The sequence below is a fragment of the Rhyacophila brunnea genome, unplaced genomic scaffold (assembly GCF_057557595.1).
Source record: "Rhyacophila brunnea isolate RB1 unplaced genomic scaffold, BYU_Rbru_1.0 scaffold_1, whole genome shotgun sequence".
NCBI lineage: Eukaryota > Metazoa > Arthropoda > Insecta > Trichoptera > Rhyacophilidae > Rhyacophila > Rhyacophila brunnea.
The window spans coordinates 40707109-40727686 of NW_028232751.1; the positions used below are offsets into that span (position 1 = coordinate 40707109).

At 33.4% G+C, this 20578-nt stretch overlaps 1 protein-coding gene across 1 annotated transcript in view; it reads left to right on the top strand.

Annotated features, from left to right (window-relative positions):
• Shrm (shroom) overlaps positions 1-20578 on the top strand; it is a 340899-nt gene that overhangs the window by 100056 nt on the left and 220265 nt on the right. The window contains exon 2 of the mRNA XM_085944129.1: positions 2220-2305. The gene's annotated coding sequence lies outside the window, so the exon portion shown is untranslated. The remainder of the gene's footprint in view (positions 1-2219; positions 2306-20578) is intronic.

Consider the following 20578-nt stretch of genomic DNA (forward strand, 5'->3'; position numbering starts at 1 on the left):
TTTAAATTTTTGTGTTTTGAAATTGAAATTTCGTATTTATAAGAAATGTGCTTAAACCTCGAATATGTAAAAATATGTAATTATCCAAAAATATGTAAAAATGCTGCTAACAAATAGGGCTTAAATGTTTCAAAAATGTCTGAAACAGATAGATATTTTTGATACTTTGTTGTGGGGCCGCTCAAAAATAATATTTAAATACATAAGAATCCTAAGCCTACTTATAATTATCTGGTGTGGCGTCAAGCCTGTTCCGGGACTTTGACTTCGTTGCAACATAATAAGTAAATCCTGCTTCGCATAAATATGTTGTAGTAAATGGAAGTAAAGCAATAATAGATTGTTTTGACACACTGCGAGCATTCTTCTGATATATTCGGGAACCTATCTATTCACGCTAGTTCAAAATATTTAGGGGGACGTAACGTTCAGTATAGTTGCGTATACTAATATTATACGTAACTATACTGAACTACACTACTTGTTTAATTTAAATAACCATTCTTTACCTGACCTTAGACTACATCTATCCAAAGTCAAAAATAATACTTTCGGGAATACACAATTTATAATCTAGAAATTTTAGGTTTCGGTTATGAACATACTCATAAAGAAGAATTCGTAAATCACATAAATTGTAAAATATGTGAAAATTTAGCTAGTTTTCTGCAAAATCTTACATAAAATACACTGGCTGTAGGTAGGTATCTACATATTATATTACATGAATCGTTAAGAAAATAGCTCTCACATATTAATAAAATTATAAATGTACTTAATATTTTATCTGACATAGTTAAAAATGTTTACGATGTCTTCAGTGGTTCCACGTGGAAAACTTGCGAGATCATTCTGAACCGTTCACAATAATTAGGATCGTATTAAATTATAATGTTGAAAGGCGTGAAAGCAAAATGATCCAACCCTCACAAACTCGATTTATTTAATTAATCGTTAAAATCCAATTTTACAATCGACTCTTGCATGTTTTCATTCGTTTAATGATCGCTGTGCGGACTGGTTTTATTACGCATTTATTCCAGACTTTTAGCGACAATTTTGAATTATTAAATTAATATAATATAAATAATATCACTTACGACCGTTTTACTGTCCAATAAATAAAATTATTAAATTAAATTCACATTTCGTCTCTTCAAGAGATTCAGCATTTTATTTTGTTGCGTTTAATTATTGGCAATTATTGAAAAAAAAAAATTTAATTAATCCGTAAGTACAAGGAGTGGCCTGGGACGATATCAGGTCTGTGGTTACACAGTTTTGGGGATAAACCGCAACAGATGCACTGAAAATTTATAAGGTTTCTACGTAATAAATTATTTATATAAAAAATGTAGCAGTTTGAATTATTAGCTTGGTTAAAATATATAGATATTGCAATACCGAATGAAAATATCAATGCCGTTATTTCGGTATTTCTTATTGAATACCGGTATTCGTTAAAACATATACGAAGAAAACAGAAGTAGGTATCTGTCAATAGAATATAGCTATCTAAAAATCTATTTAAAACATTTATATTTTATATAAAAAATATTTAAGGACCTTCATCATATTCTGTTGATCTACGTGTATTCTTATAACAATATTATGATAATTGTACAATTGCATATTTTTAAAAATAACTTGAATTAGATTTCGTGATCGGATTAAATTCTTTATCTTCTCTTTAATTTTTAAATTAATTGATTAATGGTGTATTTTGATCGATCAACACGTGAACGTAAACGCATGCTTTCTTAATTCCGAAAAAATACCGGCATTTTGGATATTTAAAATCGGTATTTCGGTATCAATAAATATCGGATTCCTGGTTTTGAAATACTGGTATTGCAATCCTTAGTTTAGTACATTTGGAATCATTTATAATGGCTGGTATTAAATAACTTTACTTTACAATAACAATCACATTATATTAAAATATTCACATACTTTTTATTTGTAAAGTAATACGTAAAGACTTTAATATGTGTCAGTCTGGTAAGAGATTCTCGAGATAATACAATATGTTTCTAGGGTTCCTTGAAGTAATAAAGGCTGGGTATCACTTGGATGGAAAGAGCGAGGACGGGCAATATTCACCCGATTTGAACCATTCGTAGAAATTAAGAAAAATATATTTTTTCTCAATAAATAATAAGGTACCTACCTGTTATAATTATCTGTCATAGTAATCTTCTGTTTTCTTCTCTTTTCAGGGTTTATCGTGCCAACAAATTGGATAATTTCGGTGAAAACTGTCGATTCGAAGTATAATTCAATTCGGACTGGATAAACAAATAAGGTAAGACAATTTATATTTATTACACATTAAACATTATACACCTGTAATAATATAATATTTGACGATTAAATTGTAATATACTATTTTTTTATTCAACGAATAAGACATATTAAGATTTAAGAATGTAACATCATATTATATTTTGAACATGCACGATTTGAAAACATCTCATGCATACATACACTAGAAAAAATCTTTTTGTCGAAAAAATATACGTCGTATATGTGTCCTATTTTACTTGTACAGTAGCAGAATAGTTTGACAGTGAATGCAATGTCTCTCTTTATTTTTATTTTCGCGGTGAATTACAAATTAAGTAAGTATTTATTAGTGGTGGTAAAAGCAGTGTTTTGTCTAATTTGTACCGCGTCAGAGTTATCAGCTAAATATAATATGTACGTTTGTTTACATCGAAGAATAATAATGTGACAGTGTGGTAGATCACTGCCAGTTTTGATACTGGATAATAGATCACTGCATACTTGAAGTTGGATATGCCTGGGATGAGACATACCTGAAATATAGTGCACAGTGATTTTATTATCTATGTATCATAATTCAAATTAACCTCGTTTCTTTGTTATTTCGATACAAAAGAGCCAGGAATGCAGTTGATATATTACCAAGTATGCACATTATTGTAAATATAATTTTGTTAATATTGGTTAGGTATTTGTTTCATTACCTTTGTCTTAATTCTCAAATATAAAGTAGGTAGATGGCCGATTGGATTACGCGTCGGTCTATAATGTCGAGGGTCTCAAGTTCGAATACTGAGTCTGGCAAATACCTACACATATTGTATGGACCAAATAGGTTGAGCAAGTGGCTAATATCCATTGTATATCATGGGTTTATGGCTCGAATAGCTGTCAACGTAAATTACTCCAATATTATAGAATTAAAAATACATTTTGTTTTTACACCTATACCTACACTTATTCATTTAAGAAAAAAAAACAAGATAACAAATTAAAATTCACTAGAGTTCAAGTAGCGCCCACGGTGGCCGCGCGTTCTAAACAGAGTTCAAAACATGGGATTTGCTTTATAACAAATATTAAAGAAGAAAAGAAAAACAAACATTTTTATACAATCAAATAAAGTTTCAAAAAAACAATGCACATCACGTCTTTCAAAATGTATACAAAAATGTATACAAAAAGTAATCGTTTGACGAATTATTAAAAGGAAAATAATTATGTCTTAAAATAAAGACTCCGATGAAATTTCTTCTGGACGCGCTCTAAAATAAGGTTATAAGCATTGATATACTACTAGATGAGGAGATCCCATATAAGTGTCATTTTTTAAATGTACCACAAAAGAAGATATTACGAATATCGTCTTATAATATTTCCTTGTAGGTATAATGCGTTAAGACCGTTAACATGGATTCCCGAATTTCACCCGTATTGCCCTGGCTGTAAAACTAAATTTGGGTTCTTGGAATAGTGACCCTAAGGGTGTCTGCAACCCAAAGCTTGCACGCTACCAAAAATTCATGTCTGAGCGGACAGAGCAAGTCGTCATGCGCTGACTATTAGTTAAGAGTAAGCCGGCTCGCACATCGCAACTCGCCTTGTGTGCCTGACGGCCATAAATCAAAGACTTCTGAGACTGCCGGCGAGTGTTGTATGCTACAGCCTCGCACATCTGCCTAGCGGCAAACGTCAAACGTGAAAAAGGAGAAGTCTCTCGTCTGCCATTTTTATTGTGTTGATTGTATGAACAAACGTCAAACGCTCACCGCGATGAGCGAGCAATGACAGTGTAGACAGAGACAGAAACAGAAATGGCCGATGGCCGCAGGCTGTGCGCTTGCGCGGAGGCGACATTCCCGAGATCGACATGCACGCTTTGGCCAATGCAACTAGACGAATGTCGCTGGGTCGCAGAGTTGCAGTTGCATCGGCCAATCTGCGAAGGTCCATTTGATAACGTTTGTTTCTTGGTTTACGATGACGTCACATCGACGAATTCGTCGTAAGACGCATGCGGCGAGTTCTGATGTGCGAGCCCTCTAAGATGCAAGCTAGATCGGGATAACTCGTAATTATTGCCAGGCCGTTTTCGAGACAAATATTAAGTGAGCTTATATCGAGTTAAGTCCGCTGATACTAAAACAGTAAGTTTTAACACTGGCCGAGTCGCTGAAAATCGGGTGTCATTTTAAGAAGCATATGATTCATCCAGTAGTATATCAATGGTTATAAGAGATAAAGACCAATATTCAAGAATACTACGCACTAACGGAGACGTAGAGTGTACGGATGACATTTGGATTCTTGGGTACTTAATACCAGGAAACACAAAATTCGTCTGTCTCTACTGTGCGTAACAGTTTTAACCAAGGCCTGAACAAAAACGATGCATGAGTGCGAGTGAGAAAGTATTCGACACCCTTACAATCTCTGCGACACGCGCTAGAGTAAGATAAAAGGTCTACATATATGTGAGCTAGTTTCCAAAAGTATCGCCATCAAATCGGGGCGAAACGCTTCACATAGCGTCGATAACTTGCGAGCTCGAGTTGCTAAAATTGATATTTTTTGTGTTAAACATAAAGTCAATGGTAAATATTTTTAGTTAATTAAGTAGAAAAGATGGTTCTGTGTGTTGTGGTTTCATAGGTAAGTTGATACATGTTCGTGATAATTTATTTGTATTTTATTATATATTTTAATATCAGTGACCTAGTGTATCTTTAAAAGGGGGGACATGCTCGTCGAAGGTCAAAATTGAGTTTTTATTGTATTTTCAAACCATGATCCTGGACACTCCTTAAACGTTGTAGATAATCTATTTATATAATTTTGAAGCCTTATTATCTTTTATAGTTATTTTAAACATTTGATGACTGCATGAAGTATTTTTGTTACATAAAATAGTATTCTTTTAAACCTCTCGCTCTAATGTTTTAGAATATAGTCATATTTCGGTACAGAACTGTGCAGTGGTGTTAAGATTTTTTACATTTATTAATTTTTAAACGCATTTATAAAACCATTAGTATAATTTATTACGAGATAATTTTTGCAAAATATTCACGATAAAAAATTATTTTGATAATCTCTGTGATCCCAAATTTGACAAGAATTAGGCATTTTATTATTCAAAAAATCGGCAAGATTAACACATTTGAAGATGATTCTAAAGATATTTAATATAACGTCGCTGCATATTCAATAAATCGTATGTGTCATTTTACACATTCTGAGATAATCGAAAAAAACTGTTTTAAAAAATAACTAAAAATATTTTGTACATTTTTTATTTTTTTTAAATTCGACCTAAATATTTCACATGTTATTTGAGTTTGGAAAAACAAAAAAAACAACTATTTCAACATAAAATACGCGATTTTCCGATTATTTTGCACATACGACTTATTCTATGCATCATTTTGTGCACATACGATTTATTTTATACTGATACAATTTGTTAGAATTCATACAAAAATTAATTCATATAAACATTAGAATAGTGCATTTAAGCATGAACGAAAATTGTGTGTGATATTATTATAATATTATTGGTGTACCTATACTTATAAAAAATATTAAAAAATAAGTCACCATTTTTCTGTGCCATGTCAGAGCGTCCACAGAGTAGTGGTTATATTATTAAGATTTTTTAGGAGAGTGGTCTTTAACCAACAGCCCGACCTATTGGGTCTTCGCTTTGGATCAAACACACATTGAAAAAATAACTTGCATATTTTGCCAGCCGAGGGATTAAACCCTCAACCCATGCTCCAAAAATTGACTACCTGTGGGTATGCTTATGTAGCAAAAGGAGTTTTGGAGGATCATTCAATAAAAGAAACTTTTTGTGGAATATTGTTAAATAAAAAAGATTTAATAAATATTTTTTCACAAAAACATATTAATATAAACGAACAAGATAAGAAAACATTGTTATTAGAAATACCTGCATTGTTACAGTTATAAAAATAAGAACAAGATAAAAATATTTTTTTATAATGTCATTCCGGTCGTCTTCCGTAACTAAATGGCACAACTATGAGGTTTTCAATATTTTATTGGGTGGTTTGTGCTGAAACCGTTCGCCCAATATTTTTCTAGGTTTCACGGCATCGAGTACATTTTTATCATTCACTTTTCTGTACCTAATGTATGCCTCTCCTAACGTTCTCCTTATTTTATTTCGTTTCATCAAATGCGTAACAGGAATGTCCAACGACAATGACGTATAGTCCACACTGTTCATAGTATGTAATATTTCACCAGTATTTTCACAAAGCACAATATTAGTAGTTATTGTCTTCAGATGATGATGATGATGATGGAGGCATTACGTTTTCTTTTTCTGCTTCTTTTTATAATATCAACTCTCCTGAAGTTTCACATAGTATATCATCATCATCAGCCGGGGTCAATCCACTGCTGGATGAAGGCCTCCCCAAGCTTTCTCCAACTCTCTCGGTCCTGTGTCGTTCGCTGCCACGTATTTCCGCCGAACTTTACCAGTTCGTCAATCCAGCGGCTTTTAGGGCGACCCTGTGGCCGTTTCGTACCCCTTGGGTACCATTGGATGACGGCATTTGTCCAGCGGTCGTCTTTTTGGCGAGCAATGTGCCCCGCCCATCTCCATTCCAGCTGTTTGGCAACGTCTATTACATCGCGTACGCTTGTCTGCTTCCTAACCCATTCGTTTCTCTTACGGTTCTTTCGCGTGATGCCCAACATGCACCTCTCCATGCCTCGCTGTGTGACTCTTAGCTTTTGGACATCTCTCGTGTTCAGGGTTCACGTCTCGCAGCCATACGTGAGCACGGGTAGCACATATTGGTTGAACAAACTACGCTTAAGACATAATGGTAGGTCACTCTTGAAGATACTATTCAGACGTCCGAAAGTACTCCATCCCAGCTTTGTTCTTCGAGCAATTTCATCGTGCATGCTTCCGTCTATGGACACCTGCTGTCCGAGATAGACGTAGCTGCTGACTTGCTCGAGTTGGGTGCCAGAAATACAGATAATCGCAGGGTCCGAAAAACAGTTCCTCATCACTTTTGTCTTTTGTCTTTGAGACATTTATCTTAGTATATAGTTTGATAATATACCTTTTCGCAGAGTGTGGGCATATTATAAATTTCCTCTGGTTGATATGATGATGATGTAGGCATTTGGTTTTCATTTTCTGGTTCTTTTTGTAATACCAATTCTCCTGCAGTTTCACACAGTATGTTATTACAGTTTGATAATATACCGTCTTTACAGAGTGTGGGCATATTATAAATTTCCTCTGGTTAATATGATGTTGAAGGTTGAGGATTAAATAATTTCATTACATGGCGAGGGTGGGGTAAACGTTAAAAATATATCGTATTTGAAACATTTTTTACTTTACGTGATACTGACGTTTCAGTGTCTTCAATTCCATTTTGTTGCCTCAAAAGAAGTAGGTACCTAATATTTTATACCCGCGACTATTAATCATTCTGAAAAATAAAAGAAAACACCTCGGTAATATGTATTGTGCCTAATTATAGGCAGGTATACTATGTATTTGGCGGAGGTAAACCTCAAAATATTTAAGTGCATGTAGAATTACCGATTCTTACCTACACCTTTATTAGTTCCCTGCATAAAATAAGAATACTACGTAATGTTGATGTATTATTAACAGTTTATATGTAAAAATAAAATCTTTCCCTAATTTGAAAAAAGATATTTAAATAATACTGAAGAAAGGCCACTACATTGTGATAAACATGACATAGGTACCGAGCGCTTCAAGAACATAATCTAAAAACCATGCGTGAATATTTTCACAGTATTATTGACGAATTAATGGATAATAAGGATTTTATAAAACGTCAATACGTAAGTATAATGTATTGTAAATTAAGTCTTTGAAAGATGGTAAATAATAATCGATAAATTGTGATGTCTTCAGTCTGAAACAACGCCTTCAACGGCAACGAAGTCGATTTGTAGCAAACCGTCAAAATCATAGTCAGTGTAAAATAAATCGGATGTGCTCTATGGTAAAAAATTTGTGCGAAATGAAATGATCGTATGTGCAACATTCCTCACATACGACTAATGCAGATGCATTTTTAGAATAGCTGCACATACGATTTATTTTATATGGTATTCATGCTGTCTCAGATTTTTTTTTAAATATAAGCATACGTTCAGATTGTGGGGAAAAAAAATCCGCTTCGAGTGGTATCATTAACTCATTTTGACCAAAAACTGCACATAGGTCATATTGAATATGCAGCGACGATAAGCTATGTCTTTGACCATTCAAGTGTGATAAACATCTTATGAATAATGATTGCTTTATAATAATTATTGACCTAAGAAGAAGGTAGTGTTTTTTTGAAATACGCCATTTCTTTTGTCATTCCCTAGTGGTTAAGCTACAACATACGGCCGTAGCCATAAAATGACAAACTATGTCAAATGAAATGTCAAATTCTAAAATATGAAATGTCAAATTCATAACATGTACTGTTGTGAATATTATGTGTAGGTACCTAAGTATTTTTATTCGAGTAGGATTTCTGATTAGTTTTGGTCTAGTGTCATGTTTTATCATGTCATGTCGTGGCTAGCGATGAATAGACTTCCAGTTTTATATTATTGCCATCAGTCAAGCAGAATGGATTAACCGCGATTCACATTAGAATTGTATGCCCGCAATCAATTATATTGGTTTTTAACTATCGGGAAAGTTTTTTTTTTGTTGTTGTAAGTCTTGAAGTTCACGACTGACAAATTTCCGCCGCTCTGTGGGAAAGTCGAAGAAATTTGATGACCCGAAAGAAAAATAAACGACTCGTTAAATCAAACATTTGTTTTGGCGGAATTGTATTTAAAAAAGCAAAGACTCGCATTTAGTTTATATTATAATTTTTATTATAATTGTATACTGCAGGGGTGGTCAACCTTTTTATACCTACCGCCCACTTTTGTATCTCTGTTAGTAGTAAAATTTTCTAACCGCCCACCGTTTCCACAGTAATGGTGATTTATAAAGTAGGGCAGTAATTTTACTTTATAAAATTTATAAAGCGGAGTTACAGCAAGTTAAAGCATATAATAAAAATTACTTACCAAATACTTTAAGTAAAACTTTCTCTAAGTTTGGCAGAATAAATCTTTATAAAACAACTTACTTTAATTAAATCTATCATTTTAATTATACTTGTTAAAACGTCTACGACCCACCATGAAATCTGTAACGCCCACTAGTGGGCGGAAGGGACCAGGTTAACTACCCCTGGTATACAGTAACATATCTGTACGTCAGTCTTAAATGTGATTTTGCCTAAAATGAATTTGTAAGTACAATTTGGAATAACCTTGGAAATATACATACATCGTGGGGTTGATGCCAAATGTTGTCAAGTCGATAATTTATGTATTTAGAGTTTTAACAACGGATTATGTGTACAAATATGTATGCCAGAAAAAAAATTCAAGGTCATTCGATATATAGAACATGCACGTAAAGTACAAAGACATCAGCATTATGAACTAAGGCTTCAAATTGAAATTACTCCATAACATGATTTTGCGACTAACTAACCTTTGGTAATAACCTCACGACATTTGGTACAGTGTTTCCATCTTTACCTATACTGATTATAATGTTTTTTGAGCATGTCCGCCCCTCGGTAGGAGCATATGGGTACCACATGGCGCTTTCAAAAATCCTTGTTACTCGCCAGTCTTCTTGCGTCTTCCCAGGACATGCCAGCATCAAGTAGCTTCACCGTATACACTCTGTGGATAGTATGTATCGGCCTTCCATCACATCGGAATCAGGTTGGCTTAAAGAATAGGCAAGCAAGAATGTGGCCGACCCAGGTCCAACGACATCTCTTCACTCTCTATGTGATTAGAGGCTGCTTGGTTCGCTCTCTTATCTCCTAGTTACTCCAAAAGTCATACACCGAGTATAAGCTCAATATACTGTTTCTTCGTAAGGCTCACTACCGTAAAGCAGCACCGTCAGAATGAAAGCACGAATATGCCGCATTTGGTTTAAGGCGATACTTCAGTGAAACGGCAAATAATTTTAAACTATAGGCGCGATGAAATTTTGGACTCGCTGGCAGTCTGAGAGCGAACATCGAGGTGTCAATACGTCAATTTTTTTCGTGATGGCGACGGGGGTATTAATTCTTAAATCATGTAAGGATTACTAAAAACGTTATCCATTTACTTTAAAAGAAAACATGTCAATGAATATATTATTATTGTTACTAATAGAACAATAAACAGAACATTAAATGGACGCATGTTGGATTTATATGACAAATTAAATTTCGGTTGGCATGTGTCATTTGCACCCGCGACCCGCAATCCGCGCATCGCGTAGCCATGATCTTTTTAGACCATGCCTCAACTGAGGTGCCTTAATACACTCGACATTTTGCATAAAGCTGAATGTTGCTCCAGCCATTCCCACCCGGATAGTGAGCTCTCTTGTCAAAGTGAAACTCCCGTGATATGTGCCCCTAAGTATTTAAAGCTGTTGACACTTTTGATGTTTTGCCCTTCGCTAATTAGGGGAAAATCTGGATCAAGATAGGTGCTATTTATTACTCGAAACGGTGGTTTTATAACTAACGCGAGACAAAATACTGTGCAGTCTGCTAATTGTCTCTTGAATGCCTCGATTGAGTTGTGGTACCTATATTATAGCACAAAAATATAAATATCTATCGAATATTCATAATTTATTTATTATGTATCATAAAATATGTAACAAATCGTATATAGCCAATTGGAATGGTCATTTTATCCAATTAATGAAGTTTAAAAACAGCTGAATTGACCGATGCTCGTCGATAGTATCTAAATTAAATAAAATAAATATGCATGAAGATATTAAATTGAAATCGACGCACGACAAAATAATATTAAGAAGTTTTTTTTCTCAATACATTTTTATCATTTCGTTTGATCGCAATCTATCCGATAATAATTTCAATAAATATTGAATCAGCATAAAAACTATAAAATTAGCACATTAATTGTCTGTCCCATAATAAATACAAATATCTCAAGTCACGATTATGCCTCTTATGAAATTCGATAACAGTTCAATAGTTTAATCGGAATTTGCTTCAAATGCTTTTTTTGTCTTGTATTTTTAAAAGCCGTCTCGGCAGACACATCACATCCGATATCATGCGAATTATTATTATCTATAAATACCGATGAGTCTGCGCATTGAAAATCAATTCATATTTAACGTATATATAAAATAATCATACATTTAAACTAATAATATAATATATAGATTTTAAACATATGTTTATTATTGATACTTACATAAACTTACTTGAAAATATTTTTCCGTATTTATACCCTTTGTTCTAAATTTAAACCAGTAGGTATGTTGCTTAACATTTTTATACACACTAGGTTTATTGAAGAATAGAAGATCATATTATCTAAATTGCCTCCTCATAATATAGACTTATTAATGAAAATATGTTTCTATATAATCAATAGCAATAGGCCCCTTCTTAATGGTGCCGGTTGGCAAGCTACCAACTATGAGCGCGATACAGAGCCTGAGAACCATACTTAGAAGCGTAGGTACGTCCCTAAGATAGGCACCCATCTTTAGGAAGCCGAAAACGACATCTGAGTATGCGTTACCTACTCTATCCATAATATATATAACCTACATCCAATAGCAGGTAGTAAATCATAGGAAAACATTTTGCAAAAAGAATTTGCGGGCGGGAGGGGGTGGGATTAACAAAATATAGTACCTAGTTGTAGTTTGTTGTCGCTTCAACCGCGAATCCCCGCACTTTTACGGGTACTTTCTTCATATCCAGACACTCCGCACGTAGAGCGATTATGAACACCTGGCCTGCAACTATAACCACATGATTATTGTGACATGTAACATCCACGAGTTGTTTTCGAATACTCATGTCTTGACAGTCATAATTATTAAAATCGTTAGTGTCCGTTTATGTCATCCGCACTGTCTTTTCTTTTAGACATGATATCAGAATATTAAAACAAATTGATGTCTCAGGTGGCTGCATTAATCCACGAGTTCCACTGACACAGGCCTTGCGTGTCTTAGAATGCCGAAAAGACAGGAACTAACCCGTTGAGAAGGCCATTCGACAGCCAAATCATCCGGGTCACGACCCTCGCTCATGACATCCTGATTAAAAAGAAGAAGTAATATTCCATTCACCTTAATCATTTGTATTTTTTCCGTTCTTGGGAGGGGCCTGGATCGAAAATCTTTCCCCTTGTGCGCGAGCCTGGCTTTTGACAATTCTCGTGACTATAATAACAGTAAACTGACGATATATTGAACAATTCGAAAGACAAAATTTGGGTCGCTAAACTGGATTTCTATAGAATAGCATACAACTTATATGAATTAAAATATATTATATTCATTCATTTTTGTATAAATTTTTAACCACTGACGTACTATATTCATAATATTATATAGTTGTAAAGTCGAAATAGGTTTATAATAATATATAGTAGGCACCTAAATAAAAACATCGTCAAACTAATTAAATATTAAATTTGATAGAAAATGTAAACAATACCTGTATACCTGTACACGCATATTTCCTTTCATTAAGAATTTATAACGTTTCTCGGTAGGCGCTTTTGACGTGGCATTTGAGATGTGATAAAATCAATGGTATTTATTGTAGTGGTAGATGGAAGCACCATAGGAATTTGTCGAGACCCTAATAAATAAGGGTGCACGCACCTCGCTATGACCCGTGAGTTATGTATTTATTATCCGGCTGGATAAGGTATTTTTGAAATGACGCATGCCGAGTTAAGAAACAATGGCACAATATAATGTGTTAATAATTTTAAACAATACGCAATTTTGTAAAGAATTATATTATTAGTTATACCTTTGCATTCCATTATAATGCAATATAAGTAGGTACACTTTATCAATGATACAGTTTAAAATCTTATTGTTTGCTACTGAAGTACCTATTTTGAGACAGTTATCGACAAACTAATCTGTGAAAAATAATATAAGCGTATTTTGTAAATTATACTAACCAACTATTAGTTGCAAAGGGTGGAGGTAGGCTCTTAAGATCCGCCATAAATAGTGCATATTAAACTTTGTTAATGATGCGTATTTAATGTTTTTATTGATTTAAGACCACTATTATTTACAGATGGTGTTGGTTAGTTTTTGAAAATCAATTAATCCCTGCCTTCATCAAACCATAATAGTTTTGGTATACTTTGGGCGATACGACAAGATTCTGCACACTTTTCCATTCAAACTTATTTGTTTTATTTCATATATTGTAGGTTATTTTTTTAATTTATTAAGCCCTACTTTAACCAAACTATAATAAATGAAAAAATATTATTTTATCTATAAAATATCCAAAGTTATATATATTTTAATCGCATTATTTTAGATATTTTATAGATAGACGAGTATTTTTTGATTATTATTTATTATTGCTTGGTTTCGCAGGGTTTCATTGAATTTTAAAAACTAACCAACACCGTATGTAAATTGTAGTCTTAACTATTCCAATAACAAAAATACGTATGACTGACAAAGTTCAGTGTGCACTATTTATGGCTGATCTTAACAGCCTACCGCCACCCTTCGTCACTGCCAGCTATACAAATCAATTAGTCAATAACACAAAAATAGTAGATAACTTGCTGTTATATTGAAGATACCAATTATGTACTTGTATTAATGAAACGTTAAGAATTTATATAATATCATAAATTACTTACCATCACGTAAATTAATGTTGGTTATTTTGAAGAGAAACCTCATAATGTAACCGAATTGAATTAATTATCCAACCACTCGATAATTGCAATAATCAGTTACGAGTATGTTGTAAATGAAATAAATAACAACTAAGTAACTCAAAATATTTATATTGTTTTTTAGTGGGTAACAATAATTACATAATTTTACTTACAGTGACTTACCGTGGGGGTAGGTGGGTAATGCGTTGCTTATTGGCAACGAATTAAGAATCGAATACAAATAATTCGTGTATTCCTGACCCAATGTAATATATATTGTAAGTGCGGTTTATTACACTGGGAAAATTGGATGCCTCTAACCCTACATCCAGATAGGTATTGACTTAAAATCACCGTTTTTTTAGAGTACGTTTCATGAAAATGCTTTAATTCTCAGATGACAGTGTGTGTTTGTCAATTTTAAGATTTTTGGAGTACTTGTCCGTTTAATATAGCCGAAAATAAATAATATGATTGATAATGTAGGTAACATAACAAAATTGAAGATACTTTGAAAGTAGTGTAGAAATGTAGTTATCATTAAGGCGACAAAATATTACTACGTACCTATCTGGTATATCAATTTACTTCTTTTCTACATAACCGATTGGTTACTTATTTTTAAATAACCACCATCGCTATCAGAACGGCTAATATATAGGTACAATAATTGTTATATGAATCAATTTGGTATAGTTTATTAAAAAAAAATTTACAATCCGTTGTAGTTCTTGGTCATCTCACGAAGAGGTTCCGTAATAGTGTTTCTATGAGTTGTTATACATCATTCTATTCAGTCCATGCTCTGAATGAACACACGCTGAAAAAATCAACATGTCAATTTTACAGGATTTGAACCTGCGTCATTTAAACACCAGGCGAAGCGGATATTTTATCACTCGACCACATCGGGCACCATAGTTACTTGGTACCTACCTATTATTTAACGCTTTTCACCAAGCGTTTCGTTGCGGTACGTACACATTAGGTACATTTTTTTAATATTCATCAGAGGTGGTGACTCAATGCTTCAACTGTATTTATATAAGGTTAATACATGTTATATGGATGGTATCTTCGAGTCAAGTGCAGCGATCCAACAAAACTTTACAGAATTAAAAAAAAAAGTAGGGTTGCCTTACCCTCACCAATAAAAAACAACCCTCTTATCTTGTTTCTTCTTTCATTGAGTTTTTTTTACTGACACGTGAACGCTGGATCAAGTCGGCATGAATGGTTTATTCAAAGATTGATTAGAGAATTAATTTAGTTTTATACATATTATTTAATAATCCGCAAATGATGAGATTTAAATAAAGATGAGATTATAATCGTGGATTCCTGAATTAAACACTATTGCAAGTAGGTATAAAGTCTTTCGGTGATAGATTAAATTGTATACCTTTACACACTTAAAGCACTTACTTAGGAGTTTGGTAAAATCAAAGCCTGAAAAAAACTAAACAATAATTGCTAATGAGGTAGTATTCGGCACGCGTATAATCTCAGCAATATATGCGTTAGGTTAGAGGAAGATAGAATACATGTACAATCGACTTAGCGAAGGTAGGGATGAAGCCGGTAAATATTTATTTGACTTATATGCTGAGGAAAAAACCGAGAGTGCGGGATGCTGGAATAAAAAAGTTTTGGTTCTTGTCTATTTAGTGGAAGCTAGCGACAAACAAATTTTGAAAATAGTCCATATACTGGATTATTTGTTAGTTTAGGTTATTCTTGAGTTCATGAATTTTGTCAAAATCGGCGATGAAAATTGCCGCTGTTCCCGCCTGGCTTCCAGTAAACAGACTTGTACCATTCATAGGCCGCCATAGGGCATTGTTTTGTTTATGCGAAATACAAAAGTTATTGGTCTATTAGTTAATTTAATGAATTTGGTAGCCTATTGAAAAGCAAGATGATAGTATAATGTTTCATATGTAAATTAATATTACACACTACAATAATTAAAGTGCTGTGCGACATACGAAAAAAAAAGGCTTCATATAGCCGGACAATATAGTCTCTCTCTTTATTATTGCTCTGAGGGTAAAATACAGATTTATTAGTAAAAAGTAAAATAGTATGGTGTTACTTTTGCGTTTTTGTCATTGGCTCCACATCCGATGTAGATCTTGGTCGTTTCACAAAGGAGTTCAAGTAAATGGCAACAAATGTTAACTCTCCATTTTGGAACATGCTCTCGGACCTAACACAAGTTGAAAAATAACATGTGATTTAACCGGACCCGTAATTTTCACCCGAAATATTTGACTATATCTCTTCCATCGTGGGAGTGTAAAATGTTCTCATTAAAAAATCACCGTATATCATGGAAAAGATAAAAAGAGCAATATCAGAAAAAAACGTGTCGTTTAATCAAAAAGTATCGAAAACCTTAAAATATGAATCAAAAGATACATAGATTATATTATCGTAATTTTAACACTCAATGACGGTTTATGGCACATATCAAATTTTGTAAGGTGGTCTCCAAATATGTGAGAATACTGGCTTTCCACTTACCTAAAATCGCCACTGGGCAATATGTATATAAAATTATAATACCTAATTCTCAAGTTAGACTGAGGTTAGTGCATCAGTTCGACCGCTCGGTATCTTTTACGTATATATATTTACGTACTGCAATTTTGTTGCCAATATTCGATAGAATTCAAAAGAATAACGTATTTTTTGTGTTATGATAGGGTAAATAGTATTCGACGTCCAAGAGTTAAATAACATTGCAAAGATGTATAGTATTATATTATATTGAAGACATTCAGTGGTAACGATATATATTTATTGACAGCCCTTAACGCTTTCGCTGCTGAAGAGATAATGAGATTTTAATTGCCCCCTTTAAAATGCACGTTAATTACATCGATCGGCCGCCTGGTCATTACGCACCGTGTGCGTCTTCACACCACGACAATATGCTTTATACAAAATATTGTTGTGGAAATCGTAAATTGTAATATGAGAGAATCGTAAGAACGTTGACAAAGAAAATGACGACCGGTCGGGTCGGAAATGCATATTTTCTTCAATCATTTTGTTTTCAATTTATTTAGTGATGATATTAAACAAAAAATAAACGACTCTGTTTTACGTCCATCTTTATTTCTTTTCCGCATTCGGCTATCTCGTAAAATAAATTCTTTCTCTCATCGCGAGGAGATCGTCAACGGAGCCATAAACATCAATATTATATTATTTTGAGGACCCGGCCAAAGAAAACTAACATTAAATAAACTGGACAAACATTCATTCAATGGACATACGCGCAGTAAAAATATTGGAAGAAATAATTATGATAGGTACTTAAATATTTACAATATATTTTTTGTAATTCCCCATTTGTACCTACATACATATTAATATTTGAATTTATGGCCACACTGAAGTTAAAAAAGTACCCCGTAATCAATAGTATACGGAAGAATATTTAACGTATGCAATATTCTTATTTAAAAATAAATTACACAAGTGAAATTAAACTTTAAAGATCCGCACAAGAAAGAAAACTAAATTTATACAAAATTATATTTAAGTAAAAGTAAACTTTCTAAAATTATTGCTCCTAAGCGGATCGTTTGAGACTACTATAACAAGTGGAGGTAGTATTAAGATACTTAGACACTTAGACACTTAGACACTTAGACACTTAGACACTTAGACACTTAGACACTTAGACACTTAGACACTTAGACAGTGGACGAAATGTTGAAGGTTATATTACGAGTAATGGTTGTTGGTCATTCACCCATCTTATTGGATCCGATCAACGGTTTAGCAAAGTTGTACAGACAACGCCGTCATTATGGCCCCCACATCCTGAAACGGGCCCCCAGACTAGAATCTTTGGCGAGCCCCCCTACCTATCGCTAATGTTAAAGCCAATGTGACACCATATAAGCATTTACCATATGGTGTTCGAGGTAAAATTATTTAGTTCGTATTATTAAAAACATTTACTTGAATTGTGGAGTTATTCGAGTATTGACACACAATAATCAAAAATTGTATCGCATAACCACATATTTTAAATTGTTAATACCTACCTTTGAAGTAAAATAGCGCCGCAGGTGACTTTTTTACTATTAGAGCGAATTTTTAAAGTGTGTTTATATCACTTATCTATACGCCGGGCCCTTCCTAAGCCCGGGACCGTATGACAGAGCCCTGTCAGCCCCCCCCCCCCTTGTGGCGGCCATTGTCAAAGAATAGTAAGCTTATAAAATTTTGGTGTTGTCATTTCTGTGTTTTGCCGGGATAAAAAATAAGATCGAAGTTTATTGCAATCCAACTAATTATAGGTAGTGTTAACACTCTAACGATGAAAAGAAAGAAGTTATATAATATCCAATAGGAAAAAAGTTAAAAACACGATTGTCTCATACTCTTGTGTGGTCTTCCGAATGACACTTTCTTTTAAACAAATTGTTTTATTTGAAGACAGAATGTTGGAAGATCCGTCTTCTATATTCGATGTCTATGAAACACGTCTATATGCTCCATACAGTGTAGAATGTTACAATGTAGATGCTCCAGAAACAATCAATATAATACTTATTATCTAATAAATTTATGTGGGGATTTGTTGTAAAATCGTATGATATATTTTACTTAATAATTGGTACTATATTATTAATATTACGTAATCTTATGCATTATGAGTAGAACAACGTGACAAGGAAAGGTGCATGTTGGGCATAATACGTAAAGCACACAAAATAAATCGATGGACAAGGAAGGAGACAAGAGTACGCGATGTGATAGATGTTGCTAAACAGATGAAATAGCAATGAGTTGGATATGTCTCTCGGTGAGTGAACAACCGCTGGATAAACGTTGTCATACAGTGGATATTAACTAATAAAGTTTGTTGGATGTTCTAAGTAGCAGCAATGAACTAGGGACCGATAAGAGTGGGGGTAGCTAGGGAAAGCTCCATCAGTGGATCGATCCCGGCTGATGATGATGATGAATTATCTTAAAAATATACTCAATTTTTTTTTTTTTGTAAAACCTTTGAAACATACATTTTTATTAAAAGATACTAGTTAAATTGAGTAGGATTCAAACCTTTCACTGTCCAGGTGGGCGGGTTCTCTTATACTTTTATCTAGTCATCAGCTGTCTCTACATTTGAATCAATTCTAACAATAGAGTTATTCGAAATTATTCAAATACTGCCAACAAGCAAGTTTTTAAATAATCAGGTTAATGATATTAATGACAACTATAAATTGCTTAAAATGTAAGGTTATAGGTTGATAAATAAATTGATCAATGACGTCCTTACACTTGCGAATAATAAATTAATATTATATTATAATGTATGTTGTTGAAGTTTTATGCATTTATATTAATAATAATCTTACATTCTTAAATATTGTGTAGGTATATTCAATGTTTAATAAAAAATGAAAATTCAATTATTGATTAGATTTTGTGCAAATACCCACTGGTGATTTATTTTAAAATAATAAATTTTATTTAGATTTGATTAAAATAGCTATTTTTTATAAATCTAATATATAAAAAATAATATTTGTTTGTGGGTTTGTTTGTTTGTTTGTTCGTTTTGAATGCACTGCCATACCGTTCATCCGATTGCGATAAAACTTTGTCAACTTATTGCTTGCACTTTCGCGAAGAGTATAGGCTATACTAATATATAAAAATGAATGTCTGTCTGTCTGTATGTCTGTCTGTCTGTGTGTCTGTCCCGTATGCGTTCCTATACCATTCATCCGATTGCGATGAAATTTTGGTAAGTGGTTGTATGCATATCCATAAAGGTTTCTGAATTAGAAAAATCATCATCTTCTTCTTCTTCTTCATTCTATTTTCTTTTATTCGTATGGTTCCTATACCATTCATCCGAATGCGATGAAATTTTGGTAAGTGGTTGTATGCACACCCATGAAGGTTTCTAAATTAGAAAAATCATTATTTTCTTCTTCTTCTTCATTCTATCTTCTTTTATTCGTATTGTTCCTATACCATTCATTCGATTGCGATGAAACTTTCATCGGTTGTTGTGGTAACACCCGTAAAGGTTTCTGAATTAGTACAACCATCTTCTTCTTTTTCTTCATTCTATCTTCTTTTATTCGTATGGTTCCTATATCATTCATCCGATTGCTATGAAACCTTCATAAGTTGTTGTGGTAACACCCGTAAAGGTTTCTGAATTAGTACAACCATCTTCTTCTTCTTCTTCTTCTTCAATATATCTTCTTTTATTCGTATGGTCCCTATATCATTCATCCGATTCCGATCGTCAGTGGTTGTGCCAACACCCGCGAAGGTTTCTGAATTTGTACAACCATCTTCTTCTTCTTCTTTATTATATATGTATTCTTTTATTCGTATGGTTCCTATATCATTCATCCGATTGCGATGAAACCTTCATCAGTTTTTGTGGTAACACCCGTAAAGGTTTCTGAATTAGTACAACCATCTTCTT